General features: G+C 43.0%; 1 protein-coding gene across 3 annotated transcripts in view; it reads right to left on the bottom strand.

Annotated features, from left to right (window-relative positions):
- Rai14 (retinoic acid induced 14) overlaps window positions 1-17,121 on the bottom strand; it is a 150,522-nt gene extending 133,401 nt beyond the window's left edge. The window contains exon 1 of one of the 3 annotated variants that reach the window (XM_087189281.1): window positions 17,008-17,121. The gene's annotated coding sequence lies outside the window, so the exon portion shown is untranslated. Of the gene's footprint in view, window positions 1-16,273; window positions 16,513-17,007 lie in introns of those variants that run through there. The other 2 variants (XM_004848645.4, XM_087189280.1) reach the window with 2 other exon arrangements.
- Between the last annotated feature and the right edge of the window lie 1,370 nt (window positions 17,122-18,491).

Genomic DNA, 18,491 nt, shown 5'->3' with positions numbered 1-18,491 from the left:
AATTTACCAAAAAATCATTGACATGTATAATAAAGTCCATGACTTATATTGTACCAGGATGTAAATAATATCTCAGTGAGGGTAGTTTTAAAAATATCAAATACAGAAAGTAAAAAGGAGGTCCATTGCGAAGTGTTTGGTTATGAAAACTATCTTTAGAGTGAGTGATAGGCTCTATCCATGGTTACATTTAATCCCTGTTTTTTCTAGAAAGATTTTTATTGCCACAAGTTGGCTTAGTGCATATTTCATCTGCTTTTTGATTCTGTTTCAAAATGGGGACAAATTGGATCCTCCACATTCTGTAATATTGGAAATGTCATTTACAATGATCACAGTGGTTCCATTTGGCCTGCTAAATCCCTTTCCCCGGGCATGTAGTATCTTATTTTTCAGAATAAGGAACATATAAATAAGATAATAAAATAGATTCTGTGTGATGCCCCAGCAGCAGGAGAAACAGAGTGGCCAAGAACCCCGACTATTATGTCTGGACATCATTAGAACACTGTGGGTTCAAACAACGATGCTTCTCCGCTCCAGCCCAGCAGGGTAGGGCTACCTGACCTCTTACAAGCAGGTCTCTTCTTCTCCTTTAGCAAGACGCTGTTCCTGTCTATGGTTCTGGGTCAGCTCAGCAAGGCCAGCCTTCTTTCCTGCCCTCCCTCCCTACTCTACCTCCAACCACTCACTACCTTATGGTGAGATGGCTGCTCCCTCAGACATGGGGATGTGTCCTCATCAGGCCTATTGAGAGACTACCTGGGATTTTGGAGTTGGAGCAGGGGAGTGCAGACTTCCTCTCTGGTGTAGAAGCTGTGAAACTGTGAGACTGGCAGCTATGAAGACCCAGTTCTAGGCCTCTGCAGAAAACGGGTTTGAGGGAAGAAAGGGCATTGGGGCTAACTCCAGGGACGGCTGAAGCCCTGCTAGAGCCACATCGCTGTGGCATAGGATGTGGGGTCACACAACAAAGACACTGTCCTGCAACCCTAAAGCTAGGTCAACTTTTTTTTATTTAGGCTTCTGTCACTTGCAAAATAAGCATACAGACAAATACTCTGTTGCCTTCTCACCTAATTGTGCTCAGTCTTTCATCTCTGATGCCACAATAAAAGAGGTGCTTAGAACTTCAATAGCACAGTTACAGCTTGCACTGTCTGCTCAGCCCATTTCTGAAGTCAGGAGATAAATTTACTTCATGAACCTACAGAAGTAAAATAGACACTCTCTGGAGTGTAAATAAAATGCGTAGAATAGATGGCCTACAACGTCTCCTGCAAGCTAGTCAGGCCATATTTATCTTTCTTTGTTTAGCTTTAGATGTTCCCTGATTCAGTCTGTCCTGGGCCCTCACTCCTCCCTCCAAAGTACTCCACACCTCATCTCTAACAAAGGAGCAGTATCTGCAGAAAACCTTGCTGGAAATACAAGTATAGGTCTTCTGGGCTATTTCCATTCTGACACTAAGTTCCCTTCGGTTCTCCTGAAATCAGGCCAACAATGAAAATACAATAATTATCATCAACTGGAAAGGAATAGATTAGACTATTTGTCTTAGTTGCTTTTTGTGCTGCTGAGACAAAACACTCAACACCTAAAGTTAAAGGAGGAAAGGTTTATTTAGCTCAAAGTTCATACAGGTTTCAGCTCACAGTTGGCTGGCTCCAAGGCAGGGTGGCATGACAGAGGGGCATGACAGAGGAGGAACAGTCCATGGCAAGCAGACAGGAGAGAGCAAGCAAGGAGCCTGAGCAGCTTCTTTCTGCCCCTTTTATATTCTATCTATGCTATTAGGATTAGGGTGGTATGAAACCAATCAGTGGACTGATTTAGTAATCACATACCCTTAATTCCAGGATCACACACTCTAGATCCAGCCTCTGAAAAGGCCCCACCTAGGACTGCATGAGGCTTTGCAGGGACATCTAGATATAAACAGTAACATTCTGGCCCTGGCCTCCCAAAGACTCATGCACATCCATTTATGCAAAAGGCACTTAGTCCATGTCCAAGAGGTGCAAAAGTCCTAACAGTTTCAGCACTGCTGAAAAGTCCAAGTCCAAAGTCGCCTCTGAGATTAAGGCAAACTCTTAGTTGTGAGCTCCTGTACAAATGAAAAGAAAGTTTAACACTTCCAAGATACAATGGCACAAGATAGACATTTCCATTCCGAAAGGTACAAATATGGGGATAGAAAGGACTGGGACCAAAGCAAGTCCAAAATCCAGCAAAGCAAACATTAATCCTGTAGGTCCATGTCCACCATCAGACAAAATCTGTGGCAAGATGTGAACTCCAAAGGGCTTGGGTGGCCCCACATCTACAGAACTGCTATTGGTCATAGCTCCCATGGCCTCTCTCTTGGGCTGGCTGTGCTCCCTCCTTGAAGTTTTCCACAGACCATCCATGTTCCTGGCTTCTCCAACCTTCTGGGGTCTCCACTGTACCTTGGCTTCACACTCACAGCTTTACACACTGCCTTCTCAGGGGCACAGTGCCTGGCCTCCCAGGCCTTCTTCTGAAATCTAGGTGGAAGCCTTCTTGACCCCACAACTCTTGAATTCTCCATACACCTAAAACTAACAACACATGGATGACACCAGGGTCTGCTGCCAGTTGGAACAGTAGCCAGTTTTCCTTCTCTCTTTGCTGTAGGACTGAGTGCTTGGGTCTCTGAGCACTCTGAACCCAATCCTGAGGAACAAACTCTCTAGGCCACCACCATTCTGGAACATGGTACTCTGGGGATCTCTTCTCAAAGCAGTCTTGGTTTCATGTCTCTGAGACTACAAGCTAAAAAGGAAATCACAGTGTTGTCAGGGATGATGGACCCAGACTATCAAGGGGAAACTGGAGTATTACTCCACAATGGAGGAAAGGAAGAATATACTTGGGAGTATAGGAGATCCCTTAGGGTGGCCCTAGTATTACTGTGCCCTGTTATTCAAGTCAGTGGGAAACTACAACAACCTAATCCAGGCAGAATGACAAATGGTCCAGAAGCTTCAGGAATGAAGACGGGGGTCACTCCACCAGGGAAAGAACCAAGACCTACTGAGGTGCTTGCTAAAGGCCAAATAAGGATTGTAATTGTACTAGTTCTCTCCTAATATGCTTCTAATATAATATAATGTTGATAGACTTAATACTGGTTCGTAAGGTTCTTATAAACTTATATTATAATATCAAGTTATGAAGTGTTAAGAGTAAGCATCACCCAAAGAAAACTTGCCTTCTATTCTGGGGAGGTAATTAGTCATTTCAGTTTGTATACAGGATAGCTATAATATTTTATGCATAATTACATGCTTGTTGTGTTATCTGGAAACTGGTTTAAAGAAATGTGTCTGCTTGTCAAGTTGACAAGGGGCGGACTGTGTTGGTTGATTGACTATGTCAACTTGAGCAAGAGAAGCTCAACTAAATTGGCTTAGCAATTCCACACCTGTCTCCTGGAGAGTATAAAGGGGAAATGAAGAAGGATGGATCTGCTTCTGTTTCTTTGGAAAAGCTCCAGTCTTTGCCTTTACCTTGGACATCATCTCCTGGCTTCCAGCAAAGACTCCAGCTTCCGGTGCAGATCCTTCAACCTTCCAGTGTAGACTCTTCAACCTTCCATCAAAGACCCATCAACGTCCTCATATGGACTCACATGGGACACCGAAGTGAGCTCCAGACCTTTGATTGGCTCCTTGGGTCTCCAGTGAGCATACAGGCCCTCTGCACTCTTCCACATCCGACTCTATGGGCGGTCATTGTAAGCCAATCTTGTAAATTCTTACATATTTATATATCCTGTATTATATCTGTTTCTCTAGTAAACACTGATGGATAAAGATTTTGGTAGGGAAGTGAGGTGGTGCCAAATCAATCAGTGGACTGATTTAGTAATCATACACCCTTAATCCCAGCATCATATACTCTAGATACAGCCACCTCTGAAAAAGCTCCACCTATGACTGCATGAGGCTTTGGGGGATGGGGACATTTAGACACAAGCCATAAAACCATTGTAAAACCATCCTGAAATAAAAAGCTACTCTCACAACTGGGTCCAACATGGACAAGTGCCTGGGCTCTAGGGTAAATCCCAATCCCCTGCTGACTGACTTGGCACCATACAGCTAAAAAGATATGAAGGAGGGAAACAAAGAAGTTGCTCCTGGAACTGAGTGGGGAAAACCTTCAAAGTGGAGGGAACAGGGAGAGAAGGACAGTGGGGAAGCTTCCCTGGGGAACAGGGGGTGACACTGCTGGACCAGGAGACTTCAAAGTCCAGTGACAACCCTTTGTGCAGTTATTTTTGAATAGTGGTGAAGATGTGAAATAAAAATATAATCACTCACTCTAATTTACTCTAAACAAGAGAAATGTCTAACACAGTGATTCAAACATCAAGGGTCCATGATAGCCTAGAATTGCCACATGACTGCCCTGGCAGTGAAATGGAAAAGCTTTTCATATCTTTTCTCCATTAGCAGCTGCTAGCTATTCTATGCCTGGGCCACAGGGGCCTAGAGTCACCTGGCTAGTGAAGACAAACTTCTATTAACTGAATTTGAAACCCTGAACCTTCTAACTTTCCACTGTCAACCACTTTCTGAATTTAGGCATAAACATCAAAGAGTATTAACATGAAGGGTGGAGAATGCTTCCATTAATGTAACAAAGATTTAATATCTGAACTTGTAATTTAAGAAAGATAAGAAATCTATTTGCGGAAAGGTAAGAAATCTCTAATGTCTTATTCATGTCATATGCATTGAATACCAACTATAAGCCAAGTTTGTAACACCTGATATAGAAATACAGATCCACACAACATCCTTTGTGTACAAAATCAGCCTATTAAGAAAGTCCATGTAGATTAATTCACATGTACAAAAGCAGAGATAAAAATCTGTATACAAAACCTCAAATGCCCATTATACCATGCATAATCAGTTTTTGATAAAGCTGTTGTACTTCTCTACAGAAATGCTTCAAAGCTACACCCAAAATCCCAAATAACAGGGAAACTTCATCAAACATGAATTTATTGAGAGCATTCTAGATCTCAGTGGTGCTGGAGTTACAGGACCCATATGAAGGCACATTACTTAGACTAGTGCAGTCCAATACTGTGGCCATTAGGCACATGTGGCTACTGAGCATTTAAAATGTGACCAGTGCAAATTGAGATGCATAGCAGATAGAAAACATGCAATGGATTGAAGACTTACTAGGAAAAAAAGAATGTCAACTGTATCACAAATAAGCTTTATATTAATTATATGTTAGAAATGATAGCACTTTGGGTATACTTGGTAAAATATTAAATTAATTTCACTGTTTTAAACTTTCTCTTGTGACTAAGAGAAAATTTTCAATTACCTTTGTAGCCTGTTTGTGTCTTGCATTGTTATTAGACAGTAATAATTTAGATTTTATCTTCAGAGACTGTAATAGCACCTTATAAAGTGGGATAAAAATTAAACAGAAAACTTTATGTGCTACCAGATTGGTCAATTATTTACTATCATAAGGTCAAAACTCAGATTTGGTAAATATGCAAGTTACATGATTGAAAGTTGTAGTTTTTAATGGTACTAAGGATGAACCCTTTGGACCAAGCTACATCCCCAGCCCTTTCTCCCTTCTTTTCTTTCTTTATTGATGCTGGGTATTCAACCCAGAGCCTTCACACTGAGCTGCATCCACACCCATTTTTTATTTTTTTTATTTTTAGACAAGGTCTCACTCTAAGTCGCCCAGGATGGGCGGGAACCTGTGATCTTGCCTCAGCATCCAGGATCACAGGCATGTGCCACCATGCCTGGCATGAAAGGTGTAGTTTAAAAGAATCACTCGGGAGGCTTAGAGGCAGGAGGAACATGATTTAAGCTCAGCCTAAGCAACTCAAAAATAAGGGTTGGTGATACAACTCCATGTGAAGGTCCTGGTTTCATTCCCCAGAACCACTAAAAAAAGGGTTGGGGGGAGGAAAGATATAAAGGAAGAAAGAAGAAAAAGATTCACTCCGCTATATATGGAGAATAAGGAACAATTAGCCACCAATTTTATTCTACTCAACACTGATGGGCTCAATTATTATTTCATTCTAAAAAACTCTATATCTTTTTCTATCTACAGTTGGACAGTTTTCATCAAGGGTGAATTTAACTTCACTATCACCTCCTGTTAAATACCACCATCTTCAGTTTCATTAAGATTTTACTGCTGTCTTTAGATTATTGTTGAAATGAGATACATTCTTGGCAGAACTTGTTAATATAATCTGGAATAAGTTGGTCTTTAAAAATGGAAGTACATCTTTTCATCCACCATACATAATGACACAGTAATAAAACTAATAGGAAGAATAATAAAGAAAACCAGCTTCAAACTACAATGTGTTACAACAACATATGGGCAGCCTGTTTTTATCAATATAGATTATGACAGAATAATCATTTTGGTCAACATATCAGCAGTTCTTAAAAGGCAGTTTGAAAGAGAACATAATATTTGCAATGATAATTGTCACAGTAAGTGTCAACTTATTAATATGATTGCTTTGCAAAAATTTTTAATTGCATTATAAATGAACAGCACCTCATTTAATCCTCATAACCACTTCAGAATTAAATGCTGTTTTTATTACTCCCAGTTTCCAGATTAGTAAATTGGTGAATGAAAAGATTTGGTCAAAGTGGCACCATTTATAAACAGAAGAGGACAGATTAAATTGAGATTCAGTGTTTGAGCCCAACATGACACTAGGCTACATATTAGACAACATTAATAATTAAGAAGTCTAGGCCAACAGATTAAACTTTTAAGTACTTAAAAAAATCAGTAGCCCTTAAAGATACAGACATGGTTAGAATTGCTGCCAGCAAATAGAGAGCTGCCTCCAGGAAATCTGAATGGACTGATTTGCAAAAGGCATTCCTTGGGGCTGTTAGCTTTCCTTCCCACATCCCTGCTTCACTGGGAGGAGGGGGCTCCTTTATTTCTTTGAACTAATCATATATGAAGTATACAGCTAACAAATAAATTTAATGAAATCAGAAGTAAAATCCTTTTGCATGTAACTAGGCTAAAAAAAAAAGATACCAAGTCAATATTAGAAAAAGTATCAAGATAATTACAGATAAGTGAAAGGGCTACTTTTACACTCAGCTGAGCTGACAAAATGCAGATTGGGGTGGAGTTCACAAGTTCGACCCCAACTCAGGCAATTTAGCAACTTAGTGGAGACTCTGTTTCAAAATAAAAATTTTTAAAAGGCCTGGGGATGTAGCTTAGCATAAAGAGCTTGAGTTCATTCCCAGTACTGAAAAAAGAAAAAGAACAGAAATGAAATCATTCTATTTTGTACAACTCTCCCCAAGCGATAAAAGATGATATACTATAATCTTGGAGGACAATGAAAAGCACCATTAGGACAATAAAAGTGGAATCTTAAAAATGTCACCCAAAGAAACAGGAATGGGGCAGGGAGCGCAGGGTGATCCTTGTTCTGGAAATGACACACAAAAGGGCCTACAGTAGGGCAGGCGGCCACACGGGCCTGCAGCAGATAGTGACAGGACAGGGTGAGCTGCTCCTTCTGTTCTGCCACCACAGTGGATATAAAACACTCCCTTTTACTGTCATGGGAATCCAGCGCCTTTTGTTCTAGGGGTGTGCGCTTGAAGTAATCAAGGGTTGTTTAAAGCAGAGGAAAAAAGGAAACTTCTTGCCAAGTGAGGTGCACACAGTAACACAGCCATCAGCAGATGGATGAAGGGACTGCTAGGGACAGGGAGAGGTGTCATCTGGAGGGAATCCTTGCACTTGGTCTGTCTCTTTCTGGCTTTTAAAGATTAGAAAACCAATTAAAAAAAAAAAAGTAAGTGAGGCACTCTCAACGTTATATAGTTGTATGGCACAGAAAGAATCTTATTACCCAGGACTTAATCAGACCGCGTACTAAATGTACAAGGCTAGTGCAGAATGAGTTTTCCTTTAAAAAGAAAAACAACGAGGTAATCTTAGACTCTTAGATGGTAGGTCTATGGATACTGGTTATCATTTTTATGCTTGTATTTTTGTAGTCTTTTTCTCAATTAAAAAAAAAGCTCACAGGAAAGAGTGAATTTTTTTTCCTCAAAAGAGAAAAACTGTACCAGCCTCAAAAAAAAAAAAAAAAAAAAAAAAAAAACCCCACAAAAAACTAAGGACTTTCTTTTCTTTAAACAAAAATCCAAGAAGGTTCTGAGAACACCTGAAGCAAATTTCACACATGATGCATGCAGATTCACCTTAAGTTAGATTTGTTTGGAGAGAGACTGAGATATTGCTCAGCCCGGGTCTGGTGTGTGGCCTCCTGGTTCATACAGGACAGTGACTGCCTGGGCCTCTGGCATGTTTTGGTTGGGGGGTAGGGGGGATCTTGTATTTTCCTTGGGGCTGCATTTCCCAAGGAAGAAAGAAAATGCAGTGCATTATTCATGAGCCTTTTGGCTCACTGACCCCAAGTGCTTGGGAGGCAGGGAGGAAGCTACCAGGCTTTACTGTTTCTCTCAGAAACACAAGCCTGGATTCCCTCACTTTTGACCAATGTTCAGTCACCAACATGACAACTTTCACAGGAGATGTTCAAATTACTTGAACATTCTTGTCGAATTAAGTGATTCAGCACAGAATCTGTTAACTCACTGACAAAGCCCAACAGACAGATTTGTTTACATGCTTCTCAGTCAGCAGGATACTGAGGGCTGGGGTTCCACAGCCTTTCCAACCTTCCTGACACTGCTCAATGACATTTGCCTTACTGAGACTCCCAATTTTCACCCCATTTCTTCAAAGTGAAGTGCCTAAGTCTAAACAAGTCTTCATTTGTAACAATTATAAACAGCTTCCCATAGGACTCCCAACAACAGTATCTGAGACAAAATAGTACAATGTTTAGGGGCTTTTGGCTACAAGCAGCCAGAACTTATGGTCCCTTTCCAAGAGGTTATTTTCACTTCCCTGGGTCTCAGCCTCCTCTGCAAAATGCACTCCTCCCACCACTCCATGCCCCAAATCAATAGTCTACCTTGTACCATTGCTGACTGCAAACATGTCTCTCTATGGCTAAAGCTCTAAGCACATAAAGGTAGGAACTGCCATTTATCCCGGGGTCCATGAATGTTCAATTATCCCATCAACACGTACTCATGGGAAATCTGACTGCCTTATTCACTGACAGCAAAATGCCAGTGTCCCGAAGAAGGGGCTCTGGTTAATTAAACGGTCTTGCTGAAAGAGTTCCCATCAGGCAACCTCTGTTACAAGCAGGTCAGCATCTCTTTCAGCCCTTCCTTTTCTTTCTTTTTTGTTTTTTTTTGTATTGGAGATTGAAACCAGGGCCTCCACATGAAGCTACATCCCTAGTCCTTTTTAAAAATTTGAGACATGGTCTCACTAATTTGCTCAGGTAGAACTCAAACCTGCTCTCTTCCTGCCTCAATGTCCCAAAAGTACTGGGATTACTGCACCAGGCTTTTGCCCGTTTTTGACTGCAGTGGCTTAAGGACGTCACTCTGAACACCAGCAGAAGCCCTAAGTGTGGCTGACAGTGGCAGCATCTTTAACTTCACAGAAGGATGCTTTCCCCTGTGAGAGCAAGTGTCCAGCTGGTGGCCAGCTCCCTGACTAGGAAAGGTGGCCCTATCTTCCCTGGGGCCCCACTGGCTCCCATCAGGCTGAGCGGCTAAGGCAAGGAAGGTAAAACAGAGCATGAGTTAGGGATATTTTCCCACTGGACTGAGCAGTGAAAAGCCTACTTTGTGAGCCTAGGAGTATCACTGGGCAGGAAAGCAATGTCTCCACTCTCTCCTGCAACAGCAAAGTCAGGAAACTGCTGCCACCTGAAGAGCAGGAGGACAGTGCAGGCCCAACTGCAGACCAAGCAACGCGGCACTCTTGGCTGAGCAGCTTAAGGCCCATCCTTAGAATTTTTCAAGTCTCTGTGAAATAGTCACACCACAGAGCCACTTTTTATCGCTTCTAAATGGTACTTAAGTGTCTTCAATAGAAACAGTTCCTAAAAATGATCAAATGTAGATTGTTTGGTATAGCAAACAGTGGCTGGTTTTCCAGCTGAAGATATAAAACTCACAATTATTACTTTTCACTCATATTTGCCAGGTTATCAAACTATGCTGAGGGATAGCGGCACATAATAGAAAATAGATTCCTTGTAACTAACCTTCCCCCTTGAGAAGTAAGTGTTAAAAGTAAATAAGAGTTTTCTAGGTACACCCAATAGGTCTTAGTTCTCTAGCCAGGCATTTCATCAAGGGTCTGAAGTGGCCTTATCAGGGAGCTCCATGAATCTCTTGAAATTGAAAAATTATTAACATATAACATCATTGTTTATAAGTCAATGTCTCCCAGGAAAAAAATGGCCCAGAACCTCATTAGATTTGAAAAGCATGTATCTCTGATTCAAAAATATTCAGAATCATTACTAGATGGATTCTCCTGGTTTGCAAAGTGGATTCCTCTTGCAGGAAAACAAGTGCCACCCTAGTGTAAAAAGCAGTTTCTTAGGCCTTTTATCCACTCCCTGCCCACTGAGGTCTGGAAGAGCTTTCTTTTCTGGCTGAGGTTCTCCCACTTCAGCCAGGAACAGCAACTGGACAGATCTCGTACAATTGAAAAGAAATAGGTACCACTGTTGCTAATTTTAGAGTTATTAAGTAATTTAAAATGAAAGAGAAATTTAGACTAAACAAACTGAATTGATCTAGATATCATTAAAAAACACTGATTTTTCTTTTATTGATATCAATGCCCATAAGAAAAATTATGTTGAAGTTTAAAAGGGTAGGTGTAAAATAGTGTATTATAATATAGTAAATGATTGTGCGGGGAACTGGTATAGTAAGTTATGAACTGCCTGTGTGAGGCTACTTGACAGTAAGCTTTGGGGTTCACTAAGTATCAATTTAAGAAAAAGGGAAAGAACAAGTGCATGTAATCTCTTCCAATGTACAGTAAACTTCTGACAATACAATCAACTTTTCTCACATTTGGATTCTGTTTATCTAGAAGCATGAAGAATACCCAAAGGTTTACCCTTTGCCAGGAAGACCAACAATAACGGAATTATATGGCAAGACAGCCTAATTTCCAGAGTATGTCACTTACTTCAGAAAAGACTGGACTAGATCATGGCTTAGAAGAGGTGAGATCTACCACAAAAACCCAGCAGGTGAAGCAGTGGACAGCAATTCATTAACTTCCCCAAAGGTTTCCCTCACTTCTTCAGTTTGCATTCTGCTGCTACCTACATCTCCCTGCTTTAGGATTATCGTTTAAATGTCCCTTTTTTACTAGACATCTCTTTGTCTGATGGCCACCATGGGGTTGAGTGTGTAGCTCAATAAACGTTAATTACCTACCATGTGACAGATACTCTACTGGACACTTATTCAGTTGAAGAATGAAGCATGTTTCCTTCAATTAAACACTACAGAGTGTTTAGTCCAGTTTCTATTTACAAGGTTAACTTAGAGTACTGATACCCAAAAGTGAGTCTGATGTCCAAAGCCAGACCAGTTTTTGTTCACTGTAGATGGCCAGAGCTAGGAAATGGGCATTTAATGAACAATCTTTCTCTAACTTTTGCTGAACCACCCACAATTTCCAGCTCATGGGTAACTACAAGCCAAAGAGAAGAAATCTCATTAAATTGTGCAGTGTTTTAATAATAATCATATAATTCTATACTTAGTTTTCAGCTTGAAGGTGAACTAACCCATGTTGACCCATAATATTCTAATTTCTTTCGCTATCATTTTATTATAGACATTAAAAGTCATACTTCAATACGCTAGTGATTTTTAAGAATACCATCAGTTTCATATTCCTGTATAGTTAACTGGAAGAAAACCTATACCTCTTTCCTGATTACCCACTTAAAATACACCCAAGAAGATTTTGATATATTTAGCTTTGTTTGTCAATTCCTATACTCATCATCTAAGGCAAAGAAAATTCAGTAGGCTTGGAGCAAAACAATGCACTGAACCATAGCATGAATGTTTTCTGTACCACAGATTAAGTATCTGACAATACGACAGTTCTTGGAGTATTTTTACGTACTTCCTATATATTGGTTCTTCCTAGAGCTTTACATTAGGTCATCATTCTCTCTGGATTCATGAAACCACCCTCCACCCAAAAGCCCTCATAGATAAAGGCACAAAGTCAGGGTACTGATGCCCTTTGCATTGATTCTGAAAAGCACTCCTTTCTGTTCTTAGAAATTCATTGTGGATGATGTTGCTAGAAAGTCACAGTCACTGGCCTGTTTGGACAGATACTGTGTGGAATGGGGGGCGGGGACTAGCATCCTTTGGTTCTGCAGCTTCCACATTTATAACACTGGAGAACTGGGTTATCATGAAAAGGAAATGTGAGTGTGCTACCAAGCATCCTGTTACTTATACATTTCTTTGAATTCACAGTAAGAGAACTGTTGGGTGAAAAATATCCAAAGGCACAAATACTTTGTGGGATAAATCACATGGATTTAAACAGTGATTTCTTCAAAAAATGGGTTTTTAAAAATCCTGTTAAAATCTGTAAATATGACATTTGGAGCACTTGATAACAGCTGTGTAACAACAGACACCATTAGGATGTCCAACATGTGCTAAAAGAGAAGCTCCACGTAACTAATCACAACTAAAAGTACGATTTTTCTTTGTTCATCAAATAGGTGAGTACCTATGATGTGTCACCACTGTTCTGGACATGACGGACACAACAGTGAACCAGAGAAGCAAAATCTCTGCCTTTGTGGACTTATATTCAAGTACAGAAAGCCAATACTAACACAAAATAGACGGCAAAGTAGAAGGTAATAAGGGCCATGGAAGAAAATCAAACAAGGAAGAGGTATCAGAGCGTAATTGAAGGGGTATTTGATTAATTAAACATCTCGGGAAGCAGGGCACAGCTACAGAGATATCTAGGGGAGAAGCTCTCTAAGCAGAGGGAACAGCAAATACAAAGATGCAGAGGCAGGTAGGTGCCTGGCAGTTTGAAGGAATAATGAGAAAGCCAATGTGTTGAAATGCCTTAAACTCCTTCCAGTTTAAGGGGTTACCAGTAAGGGCAAAATATGTTCCTAACACAGCCACATTTTCATACTCTTAGAGCAGGAATGTGCCTTTGGAAACACTTCCTGAAACCCTTTAGTATTACCAAGGAAGAAACGAGGAAGCGGAGGCTGAGAGAGCATTTCAAGATCACACAACCAATGGCTGAGAAAGGCTTTTACACAAGTATCCCAAATCCAGCACAATGATGTTGCTTCTTGCTTCAACTTTATAATGAAGAGTCACTTTTCTTATTTAAAAACAAAAATGAGAAAACAAAAATAATCCAGTCAATGAATGTAATCTATGTTCCTAGAGTTTAAAACTGAGCAATCCACTTTTTCATTCAACTGATGGCCAAGAGACATCCTATATAAATATCTGTTGAGGAATGAATGAAATGATAAAAGGTGCACTACTTTAACCTCACTATCCAGCAACTAACTGTATAGGTGTATAACGCAGAAATCTGTGTATAAGGAAACAACTGTCTCAGGGTTTGTATTGTTACCACTGTTACAATAAAAAAGTGGAAACAGACTGTTCCTCAACAGAAAAAGTGCCCATAACAGTGAAAAACTGGCAACTCTCACTTTCTCTTGGCAAGGGAGTAGCTATACTATGATTTATTCATATAGTAGAATTCTCTGTAGCAGCTAAAGTGAATAAAGATTTACATGTGCCTCAAAAACATTAATAGTAAGTATAAAATGCAAGCTGTCTAGATACAGAATTATGCCATTTATGTGAAATGCTAAACACAAACTTGCATATATTTTTATGGCTATATAATAAACAGAAGTACCAAACACGGCTGGAAACTGTATGTACCAACTCCACATTAGTGATTACCTGAGGCTGGAGGAAGAGGGGGCAGGATGGATAAAATCTTTAACTTATAGCTTATTTTTCATGAGGAAGGGTATAAGGAAATATAGAAATATTAGCAACTCTCAAACCTAGCTAGTGGAAAAATGAATGCTTTACTATATTTTCTCTTTTATGTATATTTGAAATATTTCATATTTATTTTTATTTGAGAAGAAAGGGAGGGAGGGAGAGACAAAAGTTCCCCACTACATTCCACTGACTTCAACTCCCAGTAGCGCTTAACCTCCAAATCTGTTTCTTCACCCTTGAAACGAAAGGTAGGGGTGCTGGGGGTGAGGCTCCGTGGCCGAGTGCCTGCTCAGTACAAGAAGGCCTTGGGTCTGATGCAGGGTAACAACAATAACCAAAGCACAGGAGGATGGTAGGTGTACCTGTACGTATGATGCTTTGAGAATCAGCAATCAGGAGACGCAATTCCACTGTCAGAAACGATATTCAAAGGTGGGGCAATGTATTACTCCCCCACTGAACACTCAGAGGCTCAGCATCCATTCTTCTTATTCAGTTTCACAAACAATAGTTCCAAGATTTTTTTTCAACTGTGTTAAAGCCACTATCACTACCTTCAAAAAAGGGCTGGGGTGTGGCTCAAATCCACAAAGCCCTATCTAGATTCCTTCTGCACCACTGTCCCTCCCCCCAAAAGTCGTAAAACGAATTTAAGGAATGTAAATGTTTCAATAAATTCATTTAAAAAGCATCTCGAGGAATGTAGATGATGAAAATCATGAGGCAGCCCAGAGGAAGATGTCTATTTCAGCCCATGTCAAGCTGGTTAAAATGATAAGAACTGCATATATTTCTGATAAAAATCTGCCTTACAAGGACTTGTTAGTTAACATTAAGAAAAGGTTATTAATTTATATCCAGTAATAAAACTCCCAACCACATGAATGCATAGGGGCCACCACGTGTGGGATACAGAAATCAATTCAGCCTCCCTATGATTCACAGTCTCTTCTCCAACTCTGTTCAAACCTCAAAGGAGGTTAAGACTCCTCGCTAAAATGACCATCTGAGAAGTCCTACTAATAGACAAAACCAGATCCTCTCTCCTCCAGGCTCTTATGGCCTTCAGATCACATTCCACAGATAAAGACCAAACTTTCCCCATTCCCGGCCTCTCTCTACTCTCCAGAGCTCTCCCGGAAGGGAAACCCATTCAAATCACCTACTAGCCTGCAATGTTGGAGAACCCGCAGGTCTCAGGCGACTGGTACTGAGTGCGCAGATTTGCCCCAATCCACCACCAGAAATAAAGTTGCGTTGAGCTGGGCTCCTTGGACAAGAAAGGGGAGCCTGGATGCACTGCCCATTCTCAGGTCCCTCCGAGGTCACTTCTGATCCCCTCAGGTACCACAGAGCTCCATCAGCTGTAATCCCCGTCTGTTGCACCTCCAGGGTCTGAAACCCTTACCATATCCTCCCCACAAAGGGGTTGCAGATGCACGCAGCAAACTGCAGAACCTAAACGGCGGACAGACTGGCTCAAGCCGGCAAGGAAGGCAAGGTGAGAGAAGGATCCCGCCCTCCCGGGCCGGGGTCGCGGTGGACGGCAGGCGCCCCTCCTTCCTCCCGAAGTCACCACCACACCAACTCCAGCATCCCTCCTCCCGGTCTTCCTCGGAGCCACGACGGGGGAAAGGACCAGGGGGCCGGGTCCAGGGGGCCGCGGGAGGCCCGGAGCGGTCTCGCCTGCGCTCTTGGGCCAGCTGAAGGGTTCCCTGAAGTCCGGAAAGGAACAATAGCAGACCCTGGGTCTCCGGAGCTACGCGGAGTCTCCCTCTCGCGCCTCCCTCCGCAGCTTCTCCAAGTTCAGCCAGGAGGCGGGTCAAGCCCAGAAGCAGGGACCAGGGGGAGCGGGCAGGGCGAAGCAGGTGGGACGGGGCAGACTCGAGGGCGCGCCCCGACTCCCGCCGGGTCCAGTCATTCATTCCCACTCACGCTGCCTCCGAGCAACCCGGCCCGGCCCCGACCCAGCAGTCCCGAGCGTCGCCAAGACGCGGGAGGAGGCGAGCCCCTCATTCTAACTTGGCCAGTTCTCCCTTTCTGCCTGGGTCCCCACCATCCTCCTCTGCCTCTGGTCCCCAAACCCGCCCGGCGCCGACGGCTGGCGGCGGGACCCTCGCTGCCGCTCCGCCAGGCGCCGATCGCAGCGCCTCGGCGCCTCCCTCGCGCGAGCTCCACACACAAAGGCGGGGACGCAGCCGGGACCCCGCGCGCGAGCCTCCCACCCCTTGGCGCCGCGTACTCACCCCATCGAGGCGGCCGCTCCCCAGCCCTGCCGGGCGCGCCACCCCGCCTGCCGCTTCCTAGGAAAGCGCGGCCGCCGGGCTCGCTTCCTGCTCCGCTTCCTGCGCCTCGTCCCTCCTCCTTCTCCTCCTCCTCCCGCCGCGGGGTCAGTGGGCGCCGTGGCTCCCGGGCTGGGCCGGCGGGGCTCGGGCAGCGGCAGCACCACCACGTGGCCGCCGGGCGCCGGCCCCCGCCGACCTGGATCCCGCGGGAGCGGGAAGGGAGGTGCTAGCCATTCCCCTCCCCTTCCACCCCCGCGGCCCCGAATTCCGCGAGTCAGGTGACCCGGGCCCACACTCGGCGGGACCCGCGGAGGGGCGCCCATCCCCCCGGCCCGCGCTCTGGGGCGTCGGAGGCCGGCTGTCGGGGGGTCCTGGGACCTTTCTCCGCGGATTTTCTCCGCGGATCCGCTCCTCGCCCTAAGCTAAAGTTAGCGGCACCACCGGTGCTGCGTTGCGACCCTGGGGACCGGTGAGATCCCAAGCAGTGTTCGTTTCTGGTCAGCTTTCCAAATCGTTTGTGGTCGTAGTTAGTGTTTAAAAGTCACCAACCCAAACCCCTTCTAACCAGAATCTGACTGGTTACGTTTTCCAGAATGACTGAACAGAAACTAAACTAGCATGTGCTCACATTCCTTGGCCCGAATCAATCGGTTGGAGTGTCTTTCCTAACTCTTCAGGTGGCAAAACGGACTCACCAGCGGGAAGTGTTGCTCTGCTGGGGATTTGGAAGGGACACGACCTTGATGAGCTCTTCCATTAATTCCGAGGATTTCAAAGCTCTCTACCTACTCATCTAATTTGGCCCGGCTTTTCTATGAAAACCAGCTTGGAAAGTTTTACTCACCATAGCCTTCCCTTCTGGCTAATGCTGCATACTTTGCACAAAGTCTTAGTTAACAAGTGGTATGGGGCTTTGGGTTCCACTTGTAAGTTGGCTAAACTTCGGAAGAAAAACAGCCAATTTCAACAAAACTGAAATTCACCGAGAGTTCAGTTTATATCTTAAAATCCATGTGTTAGACCTTGTATGTTCCTACCTCCCAGCCCCAGTCTTCCAAAGGAACAGCAGGTCTTAGCTTTCACAGGTGAGTTTGCCAAATAGGAAGCAACAGCTGCATAACTAGATGCAGGGGTCTTCACTTCTCAACACCATAAGTCAAGACTCCTCAAGGAAGTGGCCAACAGCCAGTTTAAAACAAAATGTACAGTACTCTGCCCTTCCTTTCCTCTCTCAAATAGAATCACACTCTAAAAGAAACGTGAACCAGCAAACACATTTCTGTTTGGTTTTTGTTTAAGGTTGCCAATTTCTACAATACAGAGTTTCATCATGGTTGATATTAATGAAGTACTTTAGGATATTTCAGCCTATTGCAGTATTGAATACTACATGAGTTTGCTTGTAGCAGGTTGATCTTGTTCAAACAGAGATAGCTGGGACGATGAGATTTGGAGCATGTTACAGGGTGTATGAAGCTGGGAATTTAACATACCCATATTTGTAGGAACAAGTGACAAGTTGAAGGAGTTAAAATGTTAAACAGTGATTGTCTAACGCAGCCCAGTCAGCCTTTGATTCCTGACCCTCATCTTTTAAATCTGTCAGTCACCTCTGAAGAGCCTAGGTCATCTCTCTGGCTCCTGTATGGCTTGTGTGCTAGTCCATTATTTGATAACTCCACCATATACCATCAGCAAGTCTCACCAGGACGAGGGATTATTGTGGAGGGAAGGATTCTTGTTTGTTGGTTGTGCCAAAATCCTTCTCCAGATTCTCCCTTTTGGAATATAAACTGACTTTTTACTTTATAAATCTACCTGCGTCAGTCAACAGCTGACGTTCTAACTACTGCAGGGGGATTAGTCAAGTGTGGGATTAGACAGTGTTCTCATTGGTTGTTTGCCCATGCCTTTTAGAAATGCTAATTGGGTTCAAGATACATTGACTATGCCCTTGGATGGAGAGTGACCCAGGTAAAAGGGTTTAAGAGAAGTCAGCAAGAACAAAATGACCACTGATAACCTGTGTAAGGTAGTAAAAGCTTCTAGGGAGAATAGTATGTTCCATGCCTTTAGCCAAAGCAAGGTAGCTGTGTTGTAATATGTATTACTGAGGTATGAAAGAAGAAATGAAGAAAAGTAGAAAGGAGATACAGAAAATCATAATTTAAAAATTATA

The sequence above is a fragment of the Heterocephalus glaber genome, unplaced genomic scaffold (genome assembly GCF_053883595.1).
Source record: "Heterocephalus glaber isolate CG9 unplaced genomic scaffold, H.glaber_assembly_v1.0 deba00001538, whole genome shotgun sequence".
NCBI classification, from domain to species: domain Eukaryota; kingdom Metazoa; phylum Chordata; class Mammalia; order Rodentia; family Bathyergidae; genus Heterocephalus; species Heterocephalus glaber.
The sequence above is the reverse complement of the archived record's forward strand: the minus strand, read 5'-3'. Positions and strand labels throughout refer to the sequence as shown.